Consider the following 18,761-nt stretch of genomic DNA (forward strand, 5'->3'; position numbering starts at 1 on the left):
CAACACCAAAACCTTGCATACGTGCATGCGTGTATTATGCCTCTCAACGCTGTGCTTGCTTCAACACATGCATGTATGCAGATCTGTGCAGATCATCTGCATACACAACATGTATGTATGTATGTATGTATGTATGTATGCAGTGAGGAGAGAGTCGTGTGTGTGTGTATGCTGCTGCAGCATCTCTCTAATTGCTGCAGCGGTATAGAGAGAGAGGGGTCAGCTCTTTGATGTGAGGCCTGTGTGCGTGTGTGTGTCTGTGTGTTTGTGTATGCGCGGCTGCGTGCGTGCGTGCGTGCGTGCGTGCGTGCGTGCGCCGGGCCCTCAGCAGCAGCACTCGCTGTGCAGGGTGGTCTCCCATCATGCTCGGCTGATCACAGACGCTGCCTGCCCATTGGCCGGGGCCGAGCTGGCAGGCCCTCCCCGTCAGCCTTGGCTGCTATAATACGCGTCTGACAACTTTATTAGCGTCGTGCAGGGCCGACAGAGAGCACAGAGCCCCGGCCCTGCCTCGCTGGGCTCCGCTGTGTGCTCCCATTCACAAGAAATACACTGTGGATGGAATCTAGTGGGGAATAGTGATTAATAGGTAATCACTAGTGATTGATAGGCTACATGTACTTGAACAGTGGTGGGAAAAGGTACTCATGTTTTACTAAAAGTAAGTAAGTAAAAGTACCAATACTACAATGTAGAAAAAGTTAAAGGAATTTGAAATTGACTTGAGTAAAAGTACAAAAGTGCTGGCATCAAAATGTACAAAAATGGCCTGGGCCTCCCCACAATCTCTCTCCCTGTTTCCTGTCAACCTACTGCTATCAATAAAGGCTAAAAGCCCCCCAAAACATATCACCAAAAGTAAAAGTACTCATTATACAGTCAAGTAAACCACATCAAAAGTGTACTTAATTACACAGTAATTGAGTGAATGCACTTGGTTACTTTACACCACTGTACGTACTTGTGCTTAAAGTGCATATCGTTGCTGTCGGGCAGAGAACTGTGTGGAACCGGAAATAATCAAAAAGAGCAGCAGATATCGAATATCATTGGCGTGCACACACACACACACACACACACACACACACAGAGAGCGAGAGTTGTGAATATGAACTAATACATACTGTATAGAGACTAATCAATTCCCTTTGCGTTTTTCACCTATTACCCGCCTTTTCCTATTGCAGGATAAATCTTTTGTTCTCTCGTTTTGATCCTCGGACTAATAATGACATTCTCGCTTCCTTTGGTAAAGTTTTTTTTTGTAATAATAATGATAATAATATCATTCATATATCATCATCATCATCATCACACATGGAAAAGAGAAGCGTCTCTTTCACTGCAGCACAGACACTTCTCCTACACCTGACTGTTTCTTTCTTCTCTTCCCCACCTCCGCCTCCTCCCCCTCCCCCTCCCCTCTGCACATTGTACCCTGTAGATCAATATGGAATTGATTGAGGCGTACTATATTGTTATTATCAGAGGAATAATTGATGAATTTTTCATCTGATGAGTAAGGCCTGGGAACGGAGCGGCGAGGGAACGGGGGGGAGCGAGTCGGAGACGAGAGGAATTCTAATCTACTCTTTGTCTAGTTAGCTATTCTGATCCGCCCAAGGTATGGCTCCTGTGTCTCTGCCAGCGTTGCCAGATCCTGCGAGAGAAATAAGCAACACCCAGGAAAGCAAGGCAAGCCCAAAAAAGAAGAGACTATTTCTAGGCCACATGAGCACATTTAAACGTATATACTGTATACATTGGCTATTTGCAGTGGTGGAAAGTAACTAATTACATTCACTTACAGTAAGTATTGTAATTTTGAGGAATTTGTACTTGTACATTTCGGCCATTTGAAAATAGCAGATCTCCAAGCTCACATTGCGAACTTGTAGATATGCCATTTTCAAAAGATTTTTACTTGCATTTGAAAACTTGAAATGGGACATTAGGCATAATGAGTACTTTCTTTTGGTACTTTAAGTACATTTTGATGCTACATTGTGGAATTGATGCTTTTAGTTAGGTAAAACATCAGAAGTAGTTTTTACACCACTGGCTATTTCAAAATAGCTAGACAAACGTGTGAGCTTATAGAGTTTGTGAGCTTGTAGAACTGCCATTTCCCAAATACAAATAGTTGGACAACATTCTAACAACACACATCTGGTACAGGGCTCCCTGGCACAAAACATTGTCAGATGGGGTGTTAGGGGACAAATAGGCCAACATATTGATAATAATAATTTAAAAACATTGGAATGAAGCCCAAATAAGCAAAAAAAAACGTGAAAAAACGCAACCTGGACCTACCAATTATTTACCAAACTTTACAGAAAAAGAAGCCCAAAGTTGCTTGTTATAAACGGACATGGCAACACTGGTCTTTGCTCCCCCTCGCTCTCTTTGTCTCCACACACACACACACACACACACACACGCACGCACACACACGTGTGTGTGTAACGTATCTTGTTTTTCATTCTCTTCACACTAACATCAGAGAACATAGTGTGCACTCTCTGAGGCTTTAATAAAGATGTAAAAATGTGTGCGTGCCTGCGTGTGCGTCTGTTTGTGTGCGCGTGCGGCTGCATTGCTCTCTGACTACACTTTAGCCAAAACAAAAGCGTGTGTCTGTGCTCACAGCGCTCTGCCTTAATCCTCACTGCTCAACATGCTAATTAGACCTTATAGACCAGCTCTAGGGCCACCTCGGTACTAGTGCGTGCGCACATGTGTGTGTGTGTGTGTGTGTGTGTGTGTGTGTGTGTGTGTGTGTGTGTGTGTGTGTGTGTGTGTGTGTGTGTGTGTGTGAGCGAGCGTGTGTGCGTGTGTGTGCTTGTATTGCTATACTCGTGAGGGTGAAATCACTTATCACAACTATAGTAAAACCTGAGCGATACATTGTGAGGTCATGCCATTCCCCACTAGCACAAAATGACGCTTTATGATTTTCAGAGTTATATAGGCTGGCATTTGTGGAAAAAATACTGCAATTGCAAAATAAAAACTATAGCAGGGTAAAACATGGCAGATTGCACAACGCCGACCTTACAGTACACCCTGATGTAAGCAGCACAGCTGCAGCTAATAACATTTATGATGGGCGTGTTTAGATTTAGGTGTGTGTGTGTGTGTGTGTGTGTGTGTGTGTGTGTGTAAACATGGTGAGCACTGAACAGTGGCACACCCATGGCTATGGGCAAACTTTAATCCAACACGCCCATTATTAATTTGATTACCTGCAGCTGCGTTGCTAATATGCTACTATCCTGCCATGTTTCGACCATTTTGGGAGTCCTTGGCACGAGAACTACTGGTTGAGGAGGCATTTGCAGAATCGGCATGAGGGCTTGAAGGGATAGTTCTGAATTGTTTAACTTAAGCTGTATAAAATACTACATTAATATACAGTAGTGGTTGCCACTGTATTAATTGATTGCCCGAGTCCAATGGTGGGAGTTCTGCTCTGGTTTTAGTGAAATATGAAGTAGTTCCGGTCATTTTGTGGGGGACACGCATTAAGTAAAGTAATTCACAAAACTAGTGTCAGTTGTATTGTCAACAACAAGTCAACTACTATAGTCTAAAGCAGTGGTTCCCAAAGTGGGGCCCGGGGACCCCCAGGGGTCCTTGAGGGAGTTCCAGGGGTCCCCAGCTAAATGATAGTTTGGAACCAAATGGACCCGTATGGGTATGTATACTCTAACTCTGAGAGTGTACAAATGGAACCATGTTCCATGTGTACACTCTCAGAGTTAAATTAACATTGATTTTTACAATTTAAATTTGGGGTCCCAGAGATAGAAATGCCATAAACAATTTGGGTTATTTAATCCATTAAATTATAGCTCCCAGTCGATTTATAAACACGGAGCACTTTGACCGACGGAACGGATGTTGTTCCAGATGTGGATGTAGCAGCTAGATGTAGCCACACCACTCTAGAGGCGATCGACAACAACAGGAGGTAAGAATAAATCTATCGCCACTAGGAGGGCCGTCTAACACAGGATCTTTTTTATAATTAGACGGGATGATTTAGATCGCGAGTTATTAACGTTTTAAGATTTCCGTTGTCGTCGGCTAAACAGGGGAGGAACATTTTCGATGACGTCTCACTGTTGCGCAAGGGATTGCACAACAGGCGCTCCCCAGGCTGTGGAGCGATGTGATCCATTTTTATATCAATAAACGTCGTCTTTTGGATCAAACTTCGTCTTGGGCGTCGGGCGTTACTAATAGAAAGGACAAAGAACTTCGTCCTGGGCGATGGGGGTGTTAAATAAGGGACCGTAGCCTAATTCAGGTCAAACCGGGTGCCCTTGAAATGAAAATGGCTGAAAACCCCTGCTAGAGCCCTAACAAAATAACCATATTCTCTCATGGGGGTCTTTGCGGGCTAATGAGTCAATTTGGGGGTCCTTGACATGAAAAAGTTTGGGAACCACAGACTTAGGCACGATTCATACTCCTATTTTAGAGCTGAATAAAAGTGAGTTCGGCTCTGTAGAGCCTACAATGTGACGTCATTTGGCTCTGTAGAGCCTACAATGTGACGTCATTTGGCTCTGTAGAGCCTCCAATGTGACGTCATTTGAGGTTCGGGGGAGCGGGTACCGTCCTAAAGTCGACTCTTCGGTGCTACTGAAAATTTCTGACGAGCTGAAATCATTCCGGCACTACAGCGGTAAAATAGGAGTATGTCCCAGGATAGAGCTGGTACACACAGTACAGCAGGGGTATTCAACTGGTGGCCTGCAGGCCAAATGCGGCCCACGGAGCGCCCGCTTAAGTGTGACCCTTGGTAGAATAAATAAATAAACAAAAAAAGTCGAATGAAAGTTACAGGTATGTGCGATCTGAAATGTGAGAATACCATAATGACATTAATCCTTAATCATATTCAAGGGCTTTCGGAGAGAAATTATAAAGTCGTTAATGTCAAGGCAATTATGTCCATGCACTGTCAAATAGGTCTACATCTATTCTAAGGTAGCATATACCTGTATAGACTAATTATCCTGCTCATTACTGTGCGCAAAATACATTTTGAGAACCCACAAAATGTCTATGTATGTGAACCCACACAATCATTGTGTTCTACAGAGGACTCAAACTATGTGCTCACATGTATAGTGGCTTTATGTGATGTATTCCCATGCTTTTTTGTTCTTGCTTAATGTAAGTCGCTCTGGATTAAGAGCGTCTGCTAAATGCCTAAATTGTCAATTGTGAATTTTGTCTGACTGGTTACCTGAGTGCATCATGTTTACTTCTGTTTTTATAGGTCAATGTAATGGGTTTGTTGTACAATATTACTAGTATAATATATTATTAGATTAGATGCATCTACATGTATTCTTTTGTAAACTATTGTTTTTAGTTTAGGTAGACCACATTTGTATAGAAAGGCCTAACCAGGGACTGGGGTTGCAAATTAGCCATGGCTATATATACCCTATGTATACAACGCAACGGTTTCATGTTTGTATAACTTGATTAGAGTGGCTGGATGGTAACCGCAAGGTTGCCAGTTCGAACCCGGGCTCCCCCAGAGCTGGTGTACTTGAAATGCTCCTAAAGTGCTGGTTGGTACCTTGCATGGTTTCCGCCGCCATCGGTGTGTGAATGGGTGAATGTAATGCACAATCTATGTAAAGCGCCTTGGATAAAGGCGCTATATAAATGCACCATTTACCTCAGTGGTCAATGGGTGAAGCCAACCCAGTCACCTCCAATTAATCTGGCAAGACTAGCAGGCCAATACACTGATCGCGCACACACACACACACACACACACACACATATATATATATTGAGAGAGAGAGAGAGAGATAAACCGACAGATGAAAAAGGGGGTAGCCTTTCTCCTCTTTTTCATGTCTCATTTATGATCCTTTAATGGTGCCCTTGGCATTGGAATATGTAAACTATCAATTTATTCCATCACACATGCATACACACACACACGTGATGGTGGTATGAAAGCATAATGCGAACGGATCACATAATGAGCACACAGCTTAATTAAGTTGTCTCAGAAGTTGCTGTGTAGAGAGAGAGACAGAGAGAGAGAGGGGAGTGCACGAGAGAAGGATGCAGTAAGAAAAAAAGATAATGAGAGACGAGAGAAGGAGAAAGGGAGAGATCCATATTAATTTCATGCCAAGGTGAATATTACTTCATGTTCATTTAAATAGATTGTATTCAAAACGTTCACATTGGAAGTGTGAAGAAGCCAAGTCACTGATATTTTGTATTGTGGATGCAATGCATTCATATTAAAAACAAAATCTAATTTGTACGTTTCAATAATAGGTTGTCGATTATCCCAACAGCTTGTAGATCTGTTCTTTTTTTGCCACCGGAAAACACAACGGAATATGACGAACGGACAGCTTCCGTTCTCGGAAGACGAGATATGTAGAATGCAGAGATTGTGGAATAGTCGTCTATCTAAGTATATGCAACACCAAAACACGCACGCTAACAACCCTGTCACTTTGCGGTCTCTCTCTCTCTCTCTCTCCTCGCTGTATAGTAGAATAGGAAGCGGGGCAAGTATTAGCCCGACATTCTATGTACTGTTATAAAGAAACTTATTTTAATAACAGCATCTAAAAGTGCAAGTATTGCATGTATTATTTATAATTCGAAGTTAACACTATCTGTCAAGGGTAAGGTCCTATATCTTCTGTGCTGTCTATCCTGTGATTTTGTTATTATTTGGGGGGTTTAAATGTTCATGATTTGATATAATTTGATGGACACGGCTCGGGGTATGGACTGACGTCCATAAAGTAGGCGGTAAGGTAGACCTGACGAGAGAGACAAACCAACTGGAAGTCTACGAGGGACCTGGATAAGTTTGTTCATTCATATCTCGTAATAAAAACGCTATATCTCCTGGAACGGTTGTGCTCACTAGATGAAGAGGCTCGGGACATTCTTCTAAGCCGGTGAGATTGTGCGCCTTTTATTTCTTTTGACATCCCGCGATGATCTGCGTTTGTGTTCTTCCATTGGATTTACATTCAGCTGGATTACGTTTGTTTCTGGGGTGGATGAAGTTTATTTTGGATCATTTACTTTGCTTTGGATGGACTTTCACGAGGAACAGACTTTGTTTGAGAGCAACCACGGAACTACTCGAGACAATACGCGTGTGCGTGAGCGCGTGCGCGAAACGCAGACTTTCGGTTCGCTGTCTGTGCCGTTTTCTTGACTTGCGATAAATGGTGCTAAACTTAATCTGTGTTTGTCTGTATTTGCTGAGTAATTGTTGATATTTAATATCTAACCGTTACAACTTGGCCGGTTAAGACTGGCCTGTGGCTTCCGCGTGTGGTTAGGGGTAGAGTTAGTAATGTTGGATTTATTGGACGTCGGACTAACGATGTGTAACCGAACAGGAACATTAACCTGTTGAAGAAGCACTGATCCTCGACTATGCGACATTCAACAAACAGTTCCCTTGTTCCGTGTTTTTTACTCACTCTCCCTATAGTGTCTCCTCACAGAAAAACACCTCGGGTAGGAGGAGTGTTCAGGGTCACATGTAAGAGTAAACATCCCATCAGAAAACAAATGCCGTTAGTGTTTCATTACATGCACACGCGATAAAAAGCACACAAGCCACTAGCATTTTGGCCAAGGTGTGAATAAGCACTCGCCCTGATGGGGAAGGAGGGGCTGAGCGAGCAATCGTTCTGGAATTGAACAAAACCCGACTTTCGGAGAAAGAGAGAAACAGAAACAGAGTGAATTCTGGTTGACACACACAACCCCTGATTTGAAATAGAGAGAGAGAGGTGTTGGTGATAGATTTGAGTCTTTTTTCTGTACTGGTAGAGTAAACAGATGGAGTAAACAGCGTGAGAGGAACAAGGAAACTGCCACCGAGCACGCGCACACACGTGCGCGCACACGCACACGCACACAGTGAGGTTGGGACCTGGAGTTCCTATAGTGCAGATGATTGACAGGCACATGGTGTACTGTACAAGATGTCTGCCAGAGACTCCTCAGGGGCAAAAGGGACTAGACGCTGTGGGTTAATGTGCAATGCATCACATTTTGTTCAAGATGTTGCCTTGTTTTAAAGCTCATATGGTAGTACACAAAAGTAAAACATGTTCAGTTCCTCCACATTTTAGCAACAGTAACAAAATCAAGAAAGACCTGGTAAAACAAAGCTAAATATACGTAAGTCTGATTAACGCGTGGGAAGTAATTCTATAGCCATCTTTGAGTGATTGAATACTTTCCAGTCCAAAGATATGCTGAAATGATAACAGGGGACTTGTTTCCACTGTGGTCTACAGTATATTTTACTCAATTCATCAGTAAGACATGCTGCACAGTGCATGCAACACAAACCATTTCACTGTTGGGTGACTCTGGAGCTGAAACACTGCTCTCCTGGAAGTATATGGATGGAAACATCTCCAGCTAGCTGTCCAAGTTCACAATGTTTCAACTTTACTTTCTTGTCTCCTTGCCACCCTCTGTAAACCTTAGCCCAGTACCCATCTGCAGTGCCCCTCTCTCTCTCCCCCCTCTCCCTCATGCCCCCCAGACCTCCTCTCTCAGTCCAAGCCCTGCTGTTGTGTGTGTGTGTGTGTGTGTGTGTGTGTGTGTGTGTGTGTGTGTGTGTGTGTGTGTGTGTGTGTGCGTGTGCGTGCACGCCAGGCAGCGCACCAACAGGCCTGTGGGCCCTGTCCACAAGAGTGGAGGCAGCCAATTAAGACTGGGTAATGGGGAGGGAGAATGAGAGTGAGCGTGTGCGTGAGAGAGAGAGAGAGAGAGAGAGAGAGAGAGAGGAGGGAAGACCTGAGTGTGCGTACAAGTGTGACTTGTGCAGGGTGTGTGTGCTCTGAGAGGCGTGCGTGCGTGCTGTGTGTGATGTGTGCGTGCCATCGCGCATGCATGCGCACAGAGGAGCCACGGGCTGAACACAGCCAAACTTAATTTAGCGGAGAGCAGGTTTTTAAACGCAGGCCTGAAGGCGCTAGCCGAGGCTGTAGCTATAGCTCTGGCATGGACCAGCTATAGGAGGGAGGCGGCAGGTCTCCACGGCAACATCACCGCTCTCCCGCACCCCCCTGAGATGACCGCCTGTCCCTCCAGGAGATGGGAACTCATTTAGTCAATGATGACCGCCCATGATCACCTGCTCACAGTCTGTCCGTCGGCGACATTACAATGAAGCTTTATGGAGCAAAAAAATAAAAAGGAAAGGAAAGAGAAAAGAAAGAAAAATGCCCCCACTTCGCCAGACCTCGTCAGTCGATTGGCGACGGCCAGTAAAGGTTTTTTTTGTGGCGGTTTTCCGTCCAGTGTGTTTACTAAGTACATTTACTTGAGTAGTACTGTACTTGAGCAGTGGTTCCCAAACTTTTTCATGTCAAGGACCCCTAAATCGACATCTATTAGCCTGCGGACCCCCATTTGAAAAGATATGCCAAGGACGGGGGGGTCCTTGGCATCTCTTTTCAAATGAGAAGAGAAGATTTTTATTACGGTTCTAGCAGTGATTCTCAACCATTTTCATGTCAATCACAAAATGCGATTGCATAGGTGTCTAAAATCTAGATGGAGATTTGCTCGAGTAAGTGTGCAGCACTGCTACTTGATCATACTACGGCGTCACCCAAAAGTATCAAAAAAGTGGCAGATCTGCAAGCGTGTTGAGCTTGTAGATCTGCTTCTTTTTTTGATACTTTTGAATTTGACTTTATTGTACTGAAGTACATTTTTTGAGCGTTTTTTCTTATCACTCTTTTCACTCTTGCTACATTTAAAATTGAAACATTGTTCTATAGGAAGACACTCTTGGGACCGAAATACATGTCATCGATCATTGATCACTGCTGGGGGGGGGGGGGGGGGGTCAGGCCACGTCTACATATCAACAATGTGGTAGGGACAATCAAGACGTCTGCAACACGCAAACAGCCCTCTGTGTGTGTGTGATAAAACTCAACCACATGAACAGTCCATGTGTTGCCATCGTCACCTCAACACTATCAGGAACACTCAGTTTATTGTGGTGCACGCACATGCACACACACACACACACACACACTAAGACGTTGCCGCGTGGCACCACAAATAACGGCGGGCGGAGTGACGACAACTTAACGACGAGTCTCACTTTCACTTTCGTTTCTCAGTTTGACATCAAAAATCTCACGACAATTAAGACGGAACAAACGGTGCGTGTAGACCAAGACGACACACAGATCGTTAAGTACGAGTGACTGACACACTGCAGACGCTGCTGACGAGTGAGAGAGTGTGTGTGTGTGTGTGTGTGTGTGTGTGTGTGTGTGTGTGTGTGTGTGCGTGCGTGTGCATGTGTGACTTCGTATTCCAGGAGATAATATATAAGCAGTCGCCTTCGCAGCCGGAGCGTGACCTAGAAAGAGACGCCCGCGCGGCGAGGGACGCGCCGTGTCACATGAGCTCAATCATCTCCTCTCCCCTCTGATGACACCGGGAGAGAGAGCATGAGAGAGACAGGAGAGAGAGAGAGAGAGAGAGAGAGAGAGAGAGCTCCCATCATTCCAGCTGCACACCGAGGCTAATTACGTCATTTGAAATGGCCATGGAGGAGAGGTACAGTACCTGTATGAGATCTATCCCAGCATGCACCACGCCTCGGGGCACGAGGCGATGCGGAAACGTACGGACGGACGCAGAACAGAGGAGAAGAGGAGGAGACAGTGACGAGAGGGAGAGAGAGAGAGATAAGGAGGGAGTGGAAAAAAGTACAGTTTTTTTTTAATTGAAGTAGCCTTAACATGAACAGAAGTGTGTGTGTGTGTGTGTGTGTGTGTGTGTGTGTGTGTGTGTGTGTGTGTGTCTCCCTGTCTTGTAGAGCAGGAATAAGGTTAAGCATGCCCCCAGCAGAGTATGTCCGCAGCACACAATCGCACACACACACACACACACACACACACACACACAGAGAGAGAGAGAGAGAGAGGGGGGGGGAGGAGCTGAGCGCATGGATGGAGGAGACAAGGTTTGGATAATTGAGAGAGAGAGTTCACCAAGTGGCCATGTTGTTAAGGGATGGGCGGGGATGTAACTCTCCCTACCTGTGAAATCACGCACGCGCACGCACACACACCAGAGGGTCTGGTGGACTCTAACACAACTGCCCACACTGCGGGGATACTGGCGATTGAACTGGGTCACACACAAACATAATATCATCTCTGTCGGTGGAAAACTCAGATGTCCAAAACTGTTACTTTTCAGGATCTACAAGCTCAAAATGTGTCCTTTCGTGCCACGTTCAGAGCTTGTGGATCTGTCACTTTTGATGCTCGTGTGTGATGCTGTGGTATGATCAAGTATGGAGAGAAAAAAAAGACAAAAAGTTAGGATATGGACATGATATAAGAGGATTCTGTACGACAGCAACACACACACACACACACACACACACACAGGACAGTGTTGGCACAGGGCGGTCACATGAGAGGGCAGGAAGACTGATTGGACAATACTGGGTCAGCTCTCCTGACAACACGAGAGGGCTAGAGGATAAGAGGTTGCATTTGGCCTGACACCGCGCACGCACGCACGCACAAGCACGCACACATGGTTTAGAGTGGGTTCAAGATTTCAGATTGACCACTCCACTCTATGGGGGGGGGGGGGGGGGGGGCAGGTCTGCGGCTAAATATACACAGTATATATCAATTTGGTACTCTCTCCTCCCTCCCCCTCCCCCCCCTCCTCATTCTGTTAATAAAGCTGTGTGCAGCAGATCTGCTGTAGCCTATAGACAGAGAGATCAGCATGTGGACTTCAAAGGGGGTTGCAACTAGGTCACTGCAGTCAGACACGGAGCACGCTCTCTATCTCGCTCTCTCTCCTTCCCCATCCTCTCTCTCCCTCTCTCTCTCTCCAATGCTATCAGTTAAATTAACATGTGGCACGGTGTATGACTGTCTCGTCTCTCCCCGGGGTGTCACGATGACCGTGTCATGTAACTGTCACTCTGTTATCGCCGTCCGTCCAACCACTCCGCTCAGCAATTTAACTGATGTTTAATTGAGAGAGAGAGGGAGAGAGAGAGAGAGAGAGGGGACAAGTACAAGGGAGAGACGTTGTAGTGACAGAGAGGCAGAGATTGGTCACACACTCACTGCCATGTTGATCTGTCAAAGCCACTGATCCACTGCTTACCGCCATGTAACACAGAGGCTCAGGAATGGATGGAGAGAGAGAGACAGTAAGGGGTTAAATGAGGAGAGGAGAGGAGAGGAGAGGAGAGGAGAGGAGAGGAGAGGAAGAAATAGGAACAAGGTCATAATTAACAGAGAGCTTCAGGGTCACTCTTTGAATAAAAGAACAATGAACAACATCCTAAACAAACAAACGCACACAAGTGTGTTAAAAAAAAGGGAAAAAAGCCGTAACCTCTGGCTGTGGCCTTATTTCTTAATGGCTTAAAAATATGAACCTTAAAATACATGCATGTGCGTGTGTGCATGCGTGTGTGTGTGTGTGCGTGCAAGATATTTATGACAGAACACATTTACATTCAGGCATGTGTTTGCATGTGTGGCATGTTACCGTTACGGATTATTTTTGTTGAGCTTGTGTGTGCGTGTGTGTGTTTGTGTTTGTGTGATTGTGTGCGTGCGCTGAGGCTGGTTGTTTGACTGACATCGGGGGCGACGGCAGCACACTGGCATATGGCAGCCGCCTGCTAACCGCCAAAACCTTGACATCAGCGCAAACAAGCTAGCCGAGCGCGACGCGGCGCTGCGCGCTCCTGCGAGGGTTACGGCGGAGGCTGTCAACATACGGCCGTAACACACATCAACCTCACAACAACCGGCATTGCCAGGTTTTGTGAGAGAAAATAAGCAACAAAAACAAGACCCAAAGAAGCGACTATATATATAAGCAAACACCTACATACGTGGGCTATTTGAAAAGAGACAATCTACAACCTTCAGCTTGTAATTTCAAAGGAATCTTGTGGGGTTGGGGGGGGGGGGAAGCCCAAAGAAAATAAATAAAAACACTTATAATAGGTATAATAAGTACAGCTGCCAATAATACCTACAACAACATGCTGCAATATCACGATATCACTATAGCTGTCACGGTTATGACATTTTAGTTGACGATTAATTGTCACTCCAATAATGACTATTTCATTGTTTGTGATGTCTTTAACATCTGGCCTAGGGTTTTGTGTGCACCCAGTTGCTTGATTCAATATGTAGATAATATGATTTCCATTACACCAGACAGGATGAGGAAACGGAAGGTTCCTGGTTTGATTTCCGGCACCCCTGGCTTAGTGTCCTTGAGCAAGACACTGAACCCCCTAATGTAAGACACTGAACCCCCTAATGTAAGTGTCCTTGAGCAAGACACTGAACCCCCTAATGTAAGTGTCCTTGAGCAAGACACTGAACCCCCTAATGTAAGTGTCCTTGAGCAAGACACTGAACCCCCTAATGTAAGTGTCCTTGAGCAAGACACTGAAACCCCTAATGTAAGTGTCCTTAAGAGCAAGACACTGAAACCCCTAATGTAAGACACTGAACCCCCTAATGTAAGACACTGAACCCCCTAATGTAAGACACTGAACCCCCTAATGTAAGACACTGAACCCCCTAATGTAAGACACTGAACCCCCTAATGTAAGTGCTCCCGATGAGAAGGTCGGTCCCTCGCATGGTTTGGTTACCTCCACCATCGGTGTGTGAATGGGTGAATGATGCAATGTGTGAATCGGTGAATGATGCAATGTGTGAATGGGTGAATGATGCAATGTGTGAATGGGTGAATGATGTAATGCATTAGAAATGTGTGAATGGGTGAATGATGTAATGCACATTAGAAATGGACCATTTACAATTCCGGTGCTTGTGTCATTTGTGTGCGCACCGCACGTACTAGACTTTAAAGTATGTGGTACGTATAGGTCTGCTTACTGTAAGCGAAACCAGGCGGTTGACTCCATGCGGTTCAATGGGGACGTTTGCGGAGTATACTGTTCCTGTAGACAAACATTGACACTGTGAGCAGGATAGCCCAGATGCCATTCACAATAAAGCCATCAGACATACAGCACTGATAAGGCCCGATCGCTCACTCCATCTCTCTGTTGCTCACTATCTCTCTCAGACACACACACACACACGCATGCATGCACACACGCACGCCTCAATCCATTGAAAGAAACCTCCTCGCTGTGAGGATCAAGCGATCTATATAAATGTCCATTTCAAGTACTGTACACAGAGACAAACTACAGAGCAGACACTGATGAGGCCTGATCACTGACTTTATTACACACACACACGCACGCAAGCACGTAAGCAAGCACACGCACACACACACCAAGTTTCAAGGCACTAACGCTCTCAATATGTGCCGATCTCTGCCGTCGATAATGTACATTTGATGTACGGTACAATGCAAACACGGAACAATAACAGATCTGGCGCCGCATCAAAAGACAGATAAGACTCCCTATTTAGATTGAATCGATTCTTATCCAGGCTAACGGACAGACAGACAGACAGACAGACAGACAGACAGACAGAGACCCATTGCGGGAAACGTTCGTCAAAGTCCCATTACTGATCATTACGTTGCATGACGGATCCCTCTGACGGGGCCGAATGGTGCGGGCTTCGCCCCGTGGTCGCCAGATGTCATCAAACATCGGGGGCGTTTACTGTCGCATGCCTCTGTGGAGAAAAACCCTCCGTATCCGTCAATTGTCGTTTTTTTTGTTTTTTTACGGAAAGGTCTCCACTAGAATGCACCACGGCATCTCCTGCATCCATTTTCATTTGCAAACGAAAAAAACAAAACAAAAAACAAAGCCCCACCACCCCCCGGACCCCAGGGCTAAAACTATTAACAGAAACATCTGTTGTTGTTGTTTGTCTGGGACCGCCGTGTACCCCCTCCACCCCCCCCGAAAATCTCTTATAACCCTTTTATTGTTAAAGTACAGAGATGGTTGTCATCCATCAGATGGTAGTGTACACAGACCAGGAGTCTGCATGGGGGAGAGATGACAACACACCTCAACTTTGACCCCTTGTACTAGGCCACCTGGTGGCACGCCGATGCTCGTGTCCCCCTTAAAAATCTAACTGGAGGGTGAATTTCCTATCGAAAATACCAGGGAAATAAAACAACAAAAGCTATATAAGGCCATGTTCTCGACCATTATTCTAGTTTAGCTTCAGTTAATTAGCAATGCCGAGCTCGTGTTTGCTCTTATTTAGGTCAACTGGAATGTTTCGTGCGTGTCATTTTTGAGAACAGCAATGTCCGTGTTTGTTAACCTATGTGACTATGAGCACCAGTATGACTATGAGTACCAGTAGGGGCACTGTTGTGTCAGAAACAGAGAGATACTGCTGCACTGTTGCCTGCTAATGAGAGAGAGAGAGAGAGAGGAGGGGGGAGCTGCACCACTCAGTTCACACGGGTGTGATTTTTCCCTTAGTTTTAGCGTCACCCTTTTTGCAGATGAAAACACTTACAGGATTAGCTACTGCGTGTGTGCGTGCGTCTGTGTGCATACGTGTGTGCAAGTACATGAACCCCATTTCTGTTGATAGTGACAGCAACCTTGCCCATGTGTCTGTGCATGTGCATGTGTGTGCGTGCGCCTCATCATGTAATATCCTCTCCGCCAGCAGATTCTGAACAAACTCAATTTCCTGCCATGGTGTCCACCGGCCGACACCTTAACCTCTGACCCCTGCAAACCTGCAGTCGCCCAGCATTTACAAGAGGATGGATGCACCGGCGCAAGGTCATGTGTGTGTGTGTGTGTGTGTGTGTGTGTGTGTGTGTGTGTGTGTGTGTGTGTGTGTGTGTGTGTGTGTGTGTGTGTGTGCGCGCAAAAATGTATATATTTGAACATGCACGAACACACACACACACACACACCTCTAAGACGTGTGGGTGTGATACTGTCAGATATTAGACGGTAATGTGCATGACTGCAGAGGGCTACTAATTGTAGTAAAGTTTAGTACGTGTGTGTGTGTGTGTGTGTGTGTGTGTGTGTGGGTGTGTGTGTGTGTGTGTTCGTGTTCCCAGGGAGAGAGTGAAGTGGAATCCACCACACATCACATCGCCCGGGGCACTCTGTAAGAACGACTAAACAAGACCGTCCCACTGGGGTGCACGCGCACGCACACACACACACACACACACACACACACCCCCCGCAGCGGCAAACGACCTACTACACACGCACACACAAGCGTGCATGCACAGACACAGACACACACACACACACACACACACACACAGGCTTTTTGATGATATAATTTGCAAATTTCAAGAGGGGAAAAAAGGCAATTATCAAACTCTGGCTAATAAATGCATAATCCCCAATAATGTGTCACAATGAGATCAGAGATCAGTTTTCATCTGGCTCTCTAGTGTTAGTCTTGCTAATATATAGCATGCACGCGTGCACACACACGCATGCACACACACTATAGAAACACGCACAGGTACTCTACCAATGCCTATAGTACAGTGTGTGCACATGTTCACAATGTACAGTACAGTACTATGTCAAGTTGCTTACTGTATGTATCCGTCTTACCGCTGCGTTTGGGGCATAGTTCTGCACGATTCTTACTCAAATGTGAATCTCGATTTTCCTCCAGAATTGAGATCACGATTATCACACGATTGTGAGGATAACTCATATGTATTGGACAGCCAACTAGTGCTGCATGATTCTTCACGATTCTTCACAAAACGAGATTGCATAGGTGTCTGAATCTAGGTCTCGATCATTTTGGGCGGGAACCCTGTTTTGTGTTAGCATTATGTTATGCTTTAGCTATTGAAAAATAGCAGATCTACAAGCTCATATGAGCTTGTAGGTCTGCTTTTTTTTTTTAAATGAAAATGTGGCACAAATCTTTGAATATATATTTCAGAGCGAACATTTTTAACTAAAATATTGGCTTCTGGGGGATCCCTGGAACTACATATTTTGAGATGGGAGCCAATAGAGATAATTCTGGGGGTCCTTGACATGAAAAGGGTCGAGCACCACTGACATAGAAACATGGGTTTTTCTGAAAAGTTTTAGGATTTAGAAGCCTTTTTTTATCGACCTCAGTTCAAAATGGGTTAATTGTGCAGCACTAGTCGGTCAGAATGCAGAATGCCCTCTGTGACACATTACATACAGCATCACACCAAAGCCTCCAAAGTTCCACAAGCTCCAAACACCTTACTTTTCTTTTTGCGGTTTTTGAATTTGAAACCTGAGTTTTGAACATGTGAGGTTTCCAGCTGACAAAGACGAACAATGGGTCGGGCGGACACATTTTTACGGGTCATTTTATTTTTTGTTTCCAACTTTTTGTTTTTGATTATCATAATTTCGAAACACTTTCATGAGTTAAAGACAAAAATCTATCATTTCTCTCAGTAATTTCATGAAGAAATGAAAGAAAAAAAATCTAAGAAATTCCATAAATTAAATAAAGAAATGTTTAAGATGGAGTGAAATAGTCGACTACAAGCTCACAAAGTTCACGTAGATGAGCTATCTTTGCCTAGATTGGGTCCTGGACTCCTGGGCAAACATCTAATCTCTCTCTGAAAGGTTTGGGACCCACTTGATCTAGCATGTCACACAGTACTACCGTTGTATTGGAGACGCTTACAATCTCTCTCCAATCTCAAAATAAGAAATGATCAGACAGCTATACGTATACCACGATCAATCCCCAAAACAATCTCAGCGTATGCTCGTCTCAAGACTCGAGCAAAACGCAAAACTCGGGACGTTCAACTTTGGAATAAGAGCATCTGGTAAATTGCCTACATCGTTAAGAGAAACAGTACCTGCTATAAATACAGGACATAATATCCCAGAGTATGAGTGTTATTGCACAGTTTCGGAGCAGCCCTGGCGTACACTCACTTCTCTGAGTGAACGACCATGCGTCTAGCAGCTGTCCATGTCATTACCAACGCTGGTCAAGTCTAGACGTATGCATGTCCCTGCAATGTACATCTGTTATATGTGCCATGTCGATAGTAGTCCCCTGTTAATGTTATCACTGTTGTGCTTTACGTCTCTGCAGCAATAACCTCCATGTTCTATTTTTACAGTCAAGTCTTCGGTGTCAATTTTAGAGAGGTGCATTTTTATTCTCTTAAGGTCGGGTTTACTGATATGTATTGTATTGTATTGTATGTATCATATTGAATTGAGCGCAATGGGCGTTTTAAGGAGTGTCACAAACACATAATTTCTCATAAATTATAAACCATTTAGTTTTTTCTGCTAAATGTGATGTTTCTATCCATGTACATCAGTTCAAAGCTGTTTTTCGTTGCCTAGCATTGTAGAGTTAAGCTAAAAACTAGATAAAATTGTCACTACCGAAATAGTCACTACCAAAACAACAATTTGTGACTACTTAACCAAATTGGATGTTTATGCTTTATGTACTTAATTCTAGTAATTCTAGTAGTTTAGTAGTAGCTTGAGCAAATGTAAAGCATCTTATGAGTTAATATTTAGCAAAATAGTTAAGTGACTATGGCACCACATTGTAAAGACAATGTTGTGGACACTACCGAAACAGTGCAGTCACTACCAAAACACTGGTCGTTTTATCTCCAAAATCAAAGTTAGTGAGTTATCAACCAATATTTTAAGGTCAACTACAAATAATGCTGAAATCAATATAATCAACTTG

The sequence above is a fragment of the Protomyctophum bolini genome (assembly GCF_963924005.1).
Source record: "Protomyctophum bolini genome assembly, chromosome: 6".
In the NCBI taxonomy this organism is placed as follows: domain Eukaryota; kingdom Metazoa; phylum Chordata; class Actinopteri; order Myctophiformes; family Myctophidae; genus Protomyctophum; species Protomyctophum bolini.